The sequence below is a fragment of the Nycticebus coucang genome, chromosome 7 (assembly GCF_027406575.1).
Source record: "Nycticebus coucang isolate mNycCou1 chromosome 7, mNycCou1.pri, whole genome shotgun sequence".
In the NCBI taxonomy this organism is placed as follows: Eukaryota; Metazoa; Chordata; class Mammalia; order Primates; family Lorisidae; genus Nycticebus; species Nycticebus coucang.
In genome coordinates, this window is record NC_069786.1 from 89,498,124 (window position 1) to 89,511,052 (window position 12,929).

Genomic DNA, 12,929 nt, shown 5'->3' on the forward strand with positions numbered 1-12,929 from the left:
TTAATTAGAGGTTTATTGATTTACATTATGGGTGAATTCTCTTCTATTTCCTAATTTCTATTGTATTTTTTCCTCTATTTGCATTTAGTTAATCAATTGTGTTCGTTTCCTGTTTTTGCATTTTTCTCTGAAGTGAATTTGATTTACACAGTCTATTTTCAATCTCCTTGATCACTCTAGAACTTTTTTAATATTTTCAGCCTCACAAAGTAAATATTTTGTTATTTAATACAGTTAAATTTTACTTAGCATCACACAAGTAAAAATCTATTTTCTCATCATTTACCCTTTTAGTTAATGAAATATAAATGCACATGATTTACCTTCTTAATTTGAATGTCTCTTCTTTTATAATTTTTCTTATTCACATAGACACACATACTAAGAATTCCAGTCCTAATCTCTTTTTTTTGTAGAGACAGAGTCTCACTGTACCGCCCTCGGGTAGAGTGCCGTGGCCTCACACGGCTCACAGCAACCTCTAACTCTTGGGCTTAGGCGATTCTCTTGCCTCAGCTTCCCGAGCAGCTGGGACTACAGGCGCCTGCCACAACGCCCGGCTATTTTTTTGTTGCAGTTTGGCCGCGGCTGGGTTTGAACCCGCCACCCTCGGTATATGGGGCCGGCGCCCTACTCACTGAGCCACAGGCGCCGCCCTCCAGTCCTAATCTTTTGTGAGTAGGCTGTTGTAGAAATTGAACCTAGAAAGGTTTACTTACTATGCTTGCCCATTCTCCCCAGAACCAAGAGAGGATATCCTTCTGCTTGACAGTGGTGGTGGTTTTGTTGTTTTTCTAGTGTTTTGCCTTACTGTTGTTAACAATATTCATTCACTAAAGCTGGAAACCTTCAAAAATGTGGCTTTATATATTGATCCTCAATTAGGCTTTCTTTCCTGCTCTATTTTGACTTCTGTCCAAGACATGCACATGGGTCATTTGAATCTGGATTCAGGATAGCAGGAACAAATAGCAAATTGCATATCTTTGTATTTTCTACCCCTCTTCTAGTTACTTGACTAAAGTAATGCTTTCCATTCCCTCACCATGCTCCATTTGTCCATTGTAACCTGTTTCTTGATAAGTTTAAAATGCAGCATTCTTCTTAAATCTTTCCTTGATTCCTCTCTACTATAAGTAAGTTTTGTCCTCTAATTTTCCAAAAGAATATTATATATTTTGACTTGAATGTATTATTTATCTCAAATTAACTATATGTGTCTATGTCTAATATTTTCTTTTAGACAATAGGTTACTGGTGGATGGAAAGATAATTTGATCCTTTATTATATTTGTTGAAACTCTAAACACTGGGCCTCAATTTTCTTCAACTAATTCATATCTCATGAGCTGTTGGCATTACAAAGAATGATAGAATGTATATTACAACATAATCAAAATTTATTCCAGATTTATTATGAATATTCAGCCAGTACTTTAATGCTTAATACTTAGTATGAGTGGCTTTCTATGGACACTTTTTAATTAAATAAAGTGCACCTTGAAACAAATTCAGTTACCAAGTAGTTTTCAGCAGAGAAACAAAAACTAAGTGAATTAAAACAAGCATAACTAGCTAGAAAAGCAATAAAACATCTGTGACACGAATGCCGTTCAAAACTTCAAACTGTACATTTTTCAATGACTAGCTCAATTTTAGACTTTTCTATTAAATTCTGCCTACTGAAGCTCCTATATGCATTTAGAATTATAAGAGCAAAAATTCTTTTAAAAACTTTGCAACATATTTTGAATTACGTTTAAATATTTCTATGCTCTGAGCTCTAATCATATTTTAAAAAGCAGCACTGTGACTTTGGATGCATGAGAATCCTGGTTTCTATGGGATACAAAAAAGGTCACATCCTGGTTCCTATGGGATACAAAAAAATGCTTTTTAAGTTAGAGGTAAGAAACCGAAACAGGCAATATGTTAACTGTCAACACAGTCTCATCTTATTTGGAAATATTTCCTATTTTAAGGAGTGTCAGAGAAAGAGACACAGAGGTACAAAGAACTTATCATCTTACAGAGGTCATAGAAACAACACATGTCTGTGGCTCTGGGCTTCCCAGCAGTTCAAATTTACTTACTGAGAGAAAGAGCTGCTCCTTAAGATTTCCAACCAAAACTATAAAATGCTGCCTTCAGCCACATATTTTAACCTATATAAAAATGTATTTTCCTAATCCATTTGTCCATACCCTTACTTGATTTTAATCACTTAGGGGATATTATATACTAGCTTAAATTAGAGAGCTAACTGCTAGTGTAAATGTACTCTGTAAACCATAGGCACGCTTTCAATAGAAAGTGTGTTGGCATCAATAGAACTGATAGAATATATTGGCAAAGGCAATATTGTTTAATGACTTTTTAAACGAATGTTTTAAGTTCCACCTGAGAGCAAAAGCTCATAGTAATCATCTATGGTTTATTTTCCCATGTTAACATTTCATGTTTTCAAAGCTGATTAAAATTTCATTGCTAATATATTAATAGTAAAGATTTTAAACTACATTATAGTCATAAATTTTTCTATTTATTTGTAATTGACAAATGATAACTCTGTATATTTATGGGGTACAATGTTATGATTTGATATATATACATTGTGGAAAGATTCAGTCAAGCTAATTAATATATCTATCACCTTGCCAACTTATAGTCGTAACTTTTATTCATGTGTCATTCTGTCTTTTAAATAAGACAAGTATTCTTTCCTTTATTAAAACTATTTTTTCTCCATCTAGATAAGAATGAGGACATGTCTGCTGAATGGAAATAATTAAATTTAACATTTGAGCAAGTGGTTTAAATTTTTTATTCCAAACTACATTTTAGTGGTAAAAAATGAGATTCTCTTAATTCATGATGGATAAAAGACTTAAATGTAAGGCATGAAACCAGAGGAATTCAAGAAGAAAATTAGGAAAAACTCTTTTAGACATCAGTCTAGGCAAAAAAATTTATGACTAAGTCCCAAATGGCAATTACAGCTGCAAATAAATAAATAAATAAATAAATAAATAGGACTTGATTAAAGTAAAAATGCTTCTGCACAGCTAAGGAAATAATCAACTTAGCAAACATACAATGGGACACATCTACAGAATGGGAGAAAATATTTGCAATCTACACATCAATAAAGGGATAATATCTGCAAGTAACTCACACAAATCAGTAAGAAAAAAACTAACAACCCCATTAAAAAGTGGACAAAAGACATGAACAGAAGTTTATCAAGAGAAAATGGACAAATAGCCAACAAACATGAAAAAATGCTCAATATTACAAATCATCATGGAAATTCAAATTAAAATCACAATAAGATATCATGTCACTTCTATTAGAATGGCTTTTATTTAAAAGTCCAAAAATAATAGATGCTGATATGGATCAAAGAGAAAGGAATGCCTGTGTACTGTAGGTGTGACTGCAATTTAGTACAACCTCTATGGAAAACATTATGGAGAATTTTCGGAAAACTAAAGATAGACCCATCATTTCAACAAGTAATCCCATGACTGAGTATCTACCCCAGTGGAAGGATATTTATCAAAAAGATATCTGACCTTGAATGTTTACTGCTGCACAGCCCCCAATTGCAAAGATGTGGAATTTATCCAAGTGTTCATCAATTCATGAGTGGATTAACAAAATGTGGTATATGTGTACATGTACAACTCAGGTATAAAATAAGATGAAGTAATGCCTATTAAAGCAATTTGGAAGGAATTTGAGACCAACATTCTAAGAATAGTACTTCAAGAATAGAAAAACAAACACCACATGTCCTCTCTAATAAATTGGAACTACCCAATGGGCACACAAGTGCACAGAGGGAAGTAAAAGTCATTGGAAGTCACTCAGGGAGTAGGAGAGATGAGGGGAAGGGCAAAACCCACCTAAGGAGTATAGTGAGCACTGTTTGGATGATGGGTGCATTCATAGCCCTGACTCCAGCCATGTGTCAAAGACACCTGTGAACTTCACACCAGTCCCATTATATTTTGAAATAAAATCAAAAAGTAAAAAAAAATAAAATAAAATAAATTAGGTAATGGTTAAACAAATGATTGGTAAACATAGAAATCAAAATTGTAGAACAGAAACTTCTTAAATTTGAAAACTATTTTAATCCTCCGTATTCTTATCATTATTATATTTTGAATCTAATACATTGCTGACTTCATTTAATATTGACAATAGAAATAAAAGCACAAATCAAATTGAATACTGTATCTGAGATCAAAAACTTTGTTCCTATCTTCCTTTTTATAGAAAATGTCTGATAAGCAACAGGAACAAAACAGAAAGCGGAAACCACTTTTGCTAACCTTGCTTTAAATTACTTAGCAAAGGAAATCATCTTGTGCATAAAATTTTTCTCCTTTTCCTCTCCTTGGAACAAAATGTTTTAAAATATAAGTGAGAAGTAAAGCATTAAAGCCAGTCTCTTTTCATTGAAAGGTCCCACAGGAACCTATCGACCAAGGCACTCTGACCTGAGCAACCCGTTTACCAACCCTCCCTAGCAGGCAGGATTCAGTTCCAAGACTGAGATCTTTTGACACAACTTTTTTGTTTTTGCTCAATTCACATTTTTCAAAGATTGAACATCAAAAACATCCCCTTACCTTTGCACCCCACACCTTATGTTCTCATTTCTCTTAAATGCATTTCCCTTTCCACTTTTTCTTTTTATTCCTAATAAGAATGGTACAGACTGAATGTTCATGTTCTTTCCAAACTCATACGTTGAAAGCTACACCTCAATGTTATGCTGTTAGTATGTGGAGTCTTTGAGAGGTGATAAGGTCATGAGGGCAGCCCTGATGGTATTAACAACCTTGTTACAGAGATCCCAGAGAGCTTCCTGGTCCCTTCCACAATGTGAAGACACAGCAAGATGGCCACTATCTCTGAACCAGGAAGCAAGCATTTGCCAAACACTGAATCCCCTGGTGCTTTGATCTTGAACTTCACATCCTTCAGAGCTATGAAAATAAATTTCTGTTGTTTATAAGCTATACAGTCTATGGTGTTTATTATAGTAGCTAGAACTAAGACAAAGAGAATGCAAATATTTAAATTCTTTTCTTGGTTCATTATTTATTCAAATTCTGTCTCTGTTTACCCTTCACCTTTTCTATGATATTACTTCAAGGAAATGAGATATTAACTTTTATGTTTTAAACAATCATATACAGTAATTCCATGATAATAGTTATTAAGCGTATTTAAAATTATATGTATTTCAGAAAAAAAACAGGTTGTTAATTGTCTGAACTATTATCAGTGAGTTTTACGTAAAGAAATAACACAGGCAACATTTATCAGATTACATACATCTTTTGAATAAACATACACATTTTCCTTTGGAATTAGTTTTACTCACAGGTGAAGTGAGGTCACAAGATCCTATAGGCATGTAACATATTTAAGAAACAAATTAAACCAGCTTATGTTTTTTAATAAATTTGTGATTGAAGGTCTTTGGAGTTCCTGAATCCCTTCCAACCTAGACAATTTGGCATGATTCAGTGCATAGGAAACAAGTTCGTAATTAATGTCTTAATTTGCAAATCAATGAAAGCATTCTTGTTCATCCCTATATTGAGAAACCTGCTTTGATATTATAGTTTAGCTATAGCTGTGTAAGACTCCCTTTTTCAAATTTTAGAATCTATTTTTTTAATTTTTAATTAATTTATTTATTTATTTTTATTGTTGGAGATTCATTGTCCTAGCAACACTCTAAATTTGTGAATTGATTGAAAGTTTAAACACTAAATCTTCATCTTATAGAAAAAATAATTTATAGTTTCTCCTGGACACATTGTCTGAGAGTTCTCATTCTTACATTATATACATTTCATATTAGGAAATCATTAAACTGTGCCTTTGGGAGATGGAGAGAAGAACAATTGAACAATTGAATTCTTCAGCAAATACGGTCTTAGAGAACAATGATTTGCAATAGAGGCATCCCTGACTCCCCTAAGGGTTAGGAAACTAATTATCAATTCAAAGTTTTCAATTATGTGGGAGTTCATAGTTCATTTACACCCAATATGAGATGGATGAATCTAGTACATTTGTGTAAAGAAACTTTGAGTAGTTTGGAAACAACCTCCTAACTCCTCATGACTTTCCCTGAGAGAGACTGTGAACAGAAGCATAGTTCCAGAAGTTGCATTTGTGCTTCTATCAAGAAATTTGGGACCAGGTGCAGTGGCTAATGACTGTAATCTTAGCACTCTGGGTGGCCAAGGCAGGTGGATCGTCTGAGCTCACAGGTTCCAAACCAGCCTGAGCAAGAGCGAAAGTTGGGCGTTGTGGCAGGCACCAGTATTCCCAGCTACTTGGGAGGCTGAGGCAAGAGAATTGCTTGAGCCCAAGAGTTTGAGGTTGCTGTGAGCTATGATGTCACAGTACTCTATGGAGGGTGACAAAATAGAACCTTATCTAAAAAGAAAGAAAGGAAAGCAAAGGAAAGGAAGGGAAGGGAAGGGAAGGGAAGGGAAGGGAAAAGAGAAAAAAGAAAAGAATAAAAGGTTTGGCCTAATCTACATTTCAAGATTTTTTTTCTTTCCTTACTTCCAAGCTCTGTTAGCATCACTCAATATCTTCCTGGTGTTTTATGTCTACACTAGCAGCTAAACATATTTGAAAATTATCTTATTTATTTATGTTTTTATTAAATCATAGCTGTGTACATTAATGCAATCATGGGGCACCATACACTGGTTTTATAGACCATTTGACATATTTTCATCACACTGGTTAACATAGCCTTCCTGGCATTTTCTTAGTTATTGTGTTAAGACATTTATATTGTACATTTAGTAAGTTTCACATTGTCTTCCATTCTTATCTCAAGAATGGAAGAAAAAGTATCCAAAGTACTCAGCCCTACTATGAAACTAATTTATAGCTTTCATATGAAAGCTATAACCCAATTATAAGCTAAGAATATGGGGAAAAGGGCAAGGGAGAGGAGGGGAGGGGGCAGGATGGATGCAGGGAGGGTAATTGGTGGGATCACACCTATGGTGCATCTTACAAGGGTACATGTGAAAATTATCTTTTTAATTAACACACTGTAATTATACATATGCATGCATATATAGGGTATAATTTATGCTTCCATACATATCTATTTTGTATAATAATCTATGCTGGAATCTTGCAAAATACTTTAAATTGGTAAATTTACAAAAATGTATACCGCAAATATGGAAAAGAAAACTGATTTTTTTTCATTTTCAATTCATTGTTTCTAAAAGGCTAGAAAAATGCTATGCAGCATTAGCAAAAGCTAAATTATTGTAAAGCTGCTAATTCATAATTCGATAGGTAGTCTCAGCATGTCTTATACCACAGGAAAGTGTGTACATATCTTGATGAATTATAAATTTCTCCACCCCTCTCTTCCTTGTCAGCACACGTCTACTCCCAACTTCTATCTTCATATTGCTATTCTTAATTGTACCCCTACTCAAATAAGAAAGTAAAAGTTGGAAATGTTAATTTTTGGCAGCAAAAATAATACATTATCAATATTAAAACAAAAGGAAGCTGGTAGCTGTATTTAACCTCTCTCTCCCCACGTATGTGGCAGAACAAAGAGGGATTAATAAAGATAAATTATTTAATAACAATGAGTCTAGCAGACAGAATATGTATGTTTTAGGTATGATGAGGATAATTAATATAGAAAGCATTAGTTTCTCTGTGATTTCATCTAAATCCAGAGATGATATAAACGATTTTTTTCAAATTACTGATACAGGACCGGTGGTGCCAAGGCCTGCCGCCTTAGCCCTGGCGGTGTTGGTGCAGCAGCAGCTGGCAAAGGAACCAGCAGCAGGCCAGAGGGTAGCCAGGGAGGCCCAAGAAGGCTCCCGTAGCTGGAGGGGCCAGACAACTGTGGGGGAGATACCACCTTGGTGTCTCCTTCTCCTGCACTAGGGGGAAACCCCACCTTTTGTAGAGATTGTCAATTTCTTGGCCTGATCAATTTTATGTAAAGGCCTAAGAGTTCCTGCCCCTTGCTGCTAAATAGATGGCTGGTTGTAACTTTAGAAGTCCTAATCCCTAAAAGTAAACATTGAGTTCCAGCAAAATAACCCCCTGTGAATATATATACACCTGAGCAGAGCCTGGAGACAGATTTTGGAAAGGGAGCAAGAGAGCTTGTTCCCCTACCTGGTTCTCCTGCCAGGAGCTATGGTTTTTGTACTCTCTGTTTCTGTGAATAAATCCTGTCTTACCACTGATGTGTGGTGGTGGATTCATTCTTCGAATTGAGGAGACCAAGAACCTGAAACTCCAGTATCACTACTTCTGTTCATTAGATCAACTATGCTTACATATGCGTCATGGAACACTTTCCCAAAGCTCATTAGGGCAATTCTACTGTACATCTCTTTCATCTTCACTGTGACTGCATTTAAGAATTTAATGCCACCTCTCCCTTTTCCTGATTAAAGATTTAGATCTATCTCCACCCTTAAAAAAGTGGTGTTTTATTTGGTTTTCTAGGCTTTCCTTTTAAATTTTCTCTAAAGAGATTGTCTTGGCTCATCCTTCTGATGTGTCATGTTCCAGATTGTTTAGAGTAGGAGTCGGTCAACCTCTTCTGGAAAAAAGCCAGATAACAAATGTTTTAGTTCTTCCAGGGTCATAGAGCTTCTTTCACATCCACCAGGTTGGCATTTATGAAGTAAAGGCAACTACTGACAATGTGGACATCAATTTGGTGACAATGTTACAATAAAATTTTATTTAAAAACCAGACGATAGACCTGATTGACCACTGGGTTAAAACTTGCTGACCTCCGATTAAGAGTAAGGTATTTGGTCTACCATTTTTAAATGACTCTAGTTCAGTAAACCTTCTTTTGTTTTCTTCTTAAACACAGTGTTTGAAAAAACCAGTTATGTAAAGTTCACATCTATACAAGGAATCCAAATCAAAAATCAATCAAGTGTAGTAATAATTTATTCAAGAAAAATTATAGATATATTTAAGTGTATATATGTATACATATATGAAGAATGTATTATGTGCTTGAATTTATTTAGGCACTTGCATAAACAAATGAACAAACAGTATTAGCAATTTCCTATCATGGTGTTATAGTATCAGGGAAAATTATAATTTGTTATTATATAAGTTGTTATAACTTGGAGAAATAACTTGATCTGATATAGTTGGATGATCTAGAAAGCCTTTTCGGAGAAACAGATGTTATAGCTAAGGCTAAAAATTGATAAAACAGTTAATTAACTTCTTTCTTGGAATGGTGCCTCCTTACTGGTTATTTTCTTTATAGGTGCAGTACATTTTATACTACTCACATGTTTAGATATTCACTAATTCTCTTATAACTTTTTTGGGGAAGATCAGCAAACTTGGCATTTAGGTTAGAATATGCTAATATATGTTGCTAGAATAAAACAAGTTACAAAGGGTTTATACTTTTGCTCACACAACACATACAATAATGAGTTTTCAGGGCATTCTGCTCATTGTAATCACATAAAATGCTTATGGAGCAGCCCCCATCTCATACATCCCTAGCTGCCATGCCAGCAATAAAAGAGGAAACTCTGTAATGTGTGAGGGCTGTTTCCACTGTTGGCACATACCACTGAGTGGAAATCTCAGCAGCCAAATAGATTAATATTTGCATGGTTCCACCCATCTTCAGGGAGCCTAAAAGTAAAATTTTATACCTGGATGGTGGTTTCTCCAAAATACTCTGTGGCATCACTGATCAACACACTGCCTGGTTTTGGTTTTGCTTTGTTTTCATTTTTGGAATCCTCTTCTTAGCATAATCACATTTTTCATACTACTCGGAACATATCTCAATTGAATATTTTAAACATTACCAAAAATAATTTTTAAAAATTATATCTTTGAAATCTATATTCTAACTAAATAATAATAAAAAATAGAATAAGAATAATGACAACCTCAGATGCTTTAACAGGCAGCAGATGAGCTTTGAGACTAAAATTTAAATGAATACAAATCATGGAATCCTCGGATTTTATAGTAATTTATAGTTATTATTTTGATATTTATTCTAAATGGTGGCAAATAAATATTTCTTGTATGAGTAATCAAAAGTGTGGAACAACATATTTATATTTATTTATTTTTTATATTTTTTATTTTTTGAGACAGAATCTCAAGTTGTCACCCTGGGTATAGTGCCAGGGTGTCACAGCTCACAGCAACCTCCAACTATTAGGCTTAAGTGATTCTCTTGCATCAGCCTCCCAAGTAGCTGGGACTACAGGTGTCTGCCACAACACCTGGCTATGATTTTTTTGTTGCAGTTGCCATTGTTGTTTTAGCTGCCCGGGTCAGGTTCAAACCCACCAGCCTCAGTGTATGTGGCTGGCGACCTACCCACTGAGCATGGGCACCACCAACATTTCTTTAAATAACAGTGTATGGTTTATCTTAAAAGTTATCTCATTAATTAGGTTGAGCTTTTGTATTTCAGGACATACACAGAGAAAAACATCTGCATGAGAATTCTTATATTTTTAAACATTAAGGCAATGCTAAATACTCTGTAAAATGTAGTGATGAAGTAGAACCTCTGTACTTTGTAAGTTGACCACCCTAGAGACTGTGAAAACAACTGGTCAACATATAGAGGTGCCCAACATAAGGAACTAGGCCTACTGTACTGATATGTACATCTGGTGCATTTTCAGTCTATGAAAATTAGGTCAACTTAAGGAGATGGTCAGTATAGGGTGGTGATCCACTATGGAGAATCTACTGTATATGTAAAATAAACATATTTAAAAAACCCTAAAGGTTATCCATGCCCTCATGCCTAAATATGAGCATCATTATTATTTTGATATATTACTGATATTTGTAAGCTATTGCTATGAAACCAATACTAATAGCATTTTGGTAACATGAATAAACGTTTAGTTTTCTTATGTTTATTTAATTCATTTGCAGTCATTCTGTTATAAGTTACCATGGCTGGAAAGTTCTAGCCTACAGTATTTATTCTCAAAATCCTAACCGAGGTAGCATCGGCTCTTCAGGAGGTAATAGCAGCTATTGAAAAGAATAAAACCTAACATCAAGTCATATATCAAGCCTTTGACTTTTTCTTGTCTGCGAACATTTCATTGACACATCAAGTCTTTTGGCTGAGTAAAAAAAAAAAACAAGAAAAAACAGGAAATAAACTCCTTACATAAAGTTGGGGAGGTGGAAAAGAATAAACACTGTTCAAGAATATCTAATGAATATAGTTTTCATAAATATTCATGCCCCTTCCACATGTAAAACATACCATCTTCATCCCACAATCCCTTGAACTCTTAGCAATGATGACATAGGACTCAAAATCTAGAATCTTATCTTTATACGATTCCTCCTTTATTCTGAGGAACTTTGAATCCCAAATCAAGTAATGTATCCTCATGCACTCTCCCACATACTCAACATAAAATGGTGAGACATGGAGAGAATTAAAGAAGACAATTAGCAAAAAGGAAAAAAAAAAAGAAAGAAGAAGAAGAAAAGAGGTAGGAATAAAGAAGGGAATGATCCATAGGTAGGCTGAAATCTCATCAGGCAATTATTATTAGATCTTGGTTCTGCTCTCTAAGAGTGACCCTAGAGTCAATTATTCTCTATGACTTGTGATTTTTGCCTTCTGAAAGCTCTTCCCTTTTTAATTTTACTTTTACACATGTCTGAAGAGAGCATTAGAAAATTTAGGGGTTTTTTTTGTTATGCTAAACTGCTTTCCCTAAAGAATTATCCATAGAAAGTTGTATGCCCAAATGTCTTTTCTCTTCTCAAAAGCTCACCAGTCCAATGTAGTAGGGTGACAAATTTTTTTCTGATAAAATTCTTTCAAAGCTATATATTTTTCAACAATTTTGATCCCATCAAGTCCATGTGACATAAGCTCTGTTCTCAATGGTTTCTGAGGTGTTTCGTGCCTTTCTCTTTTATAAATATTTCTGTATAGGAGTTCTTTCGTATGGTGAAAGGGTCTATTAGAAACCAATTCTTTGACTTTCAGATCTTCATTAAAAAAGTGTTAGTCACATTTTAATTTTTTTCCTTAATGCTAAGGCCACATTTTATGGATAGGATTCTGGATATAGTGTCTGTTCCCAAGCTGTGTCTCCTTGCCTTCAATTGGAAAAATCATTTATTGGCTCAGGAAATTGGAGATGAGAAACTATTTCATTTCCAACTCAAGAAGTCCTAGAATATCTGGATTCACTGTTTTCACACTTAATTCTGCTTGTCCCTTGGGCTGTACATTATCAAAATACAGATATCAAGAGCCAGCATGCACTTTAACTATTTTGCCTGTTAACCATTGTGTCCAAGTCTGCAAGTCAAAAGGTACATTTCCTATCTCACGAGGTGCAGCAGGCTATAGACTGTCAAATGTTTTATGACTAGGTTGCAATTCAGGTCACAATTTTTCTTAACATTCCCTTGTCATTTTTTCCTGCTTCTTATGGGAATGCCCTCATCACTCACTAGTCAATCCTAAAACCTTTGCTACATATTTCATTTTTGTTTTAACCGTGCCCTACGTCTTTTTTTCCAACTTAATAAAAAATGTCTTTAGAGACTTAGTGGCATAAAATATATGCATTTGTTTTGTACCAAAGACAATGGGTCTGCTGGTCTGATTCTGCTCCAGGTTGTGAGGTCAAGTTGGCAATGCTTTACAAGCCTTGTGTGCCCTACGTGTTTTTATTCTGAAGTGTAGACTAAGGGATTAGCAACTGCTTATGGGATGATCTCCTCATGAATATGGCACAAACAAAAGGGAACAAGTCCACTATACAAACACATTTCAAGACCTTGTTTGGTATATACCTTCTGACATTCAACTGGGTGA